General features: G+C 17.6%; 1 protein-coding gene across 3 annotated transcripts in view; it reads right to left on the reverse strand.

Annotated features, from left to right (window-relative positions):
* LOC106873734 (carboxypeptidase D) overlaps positions 1–329 on the reverse strand; it is a 471,768-nt gene that overhangs the window by 165,855 nt on the left and 305,584 nt on the right. The window lies entirely within an intron of this gene.

Consider the following 329-nt stretch of genomic DNA (forward strand, 5'->3'; position numbering starts at 1 on the left):
TATATATATATATATATATATATATATATATATATATATATATATGCATATGTATATAGATATGTGTGTATGTGTATAGATATACATGTGTATGTATATAGATATGTATATATGTATATATACATATATATGTGTGTGTATATATATATAGATATAGATAGACAGATAAGTAGATACAAACACATACATACGTTTATATATATGTAATGGTATGCTCATATATATGTACATGTATGTTTGTATTATGTTTGTACATTATAAAATATATATATATTTATATGTATGCATATGTTTTATGTATACATATGTCTATATACATATATATATAT

Source organism: Octopus bimaculoides, chromosome 16, assembly GCF_001194135.2.
Source record: "Octopus bimaculoides isolate UCB-OBI-ISO-001 chromosome 16, ASM119413v2, whole genome shotgun sequence".
Taxonomy (NCBI): Eukaryota; Metazoa; Mollusca; class Cephalopoda; order Octopoda; family Octopodidae; genus Octopus; species Octopus bimaculoides.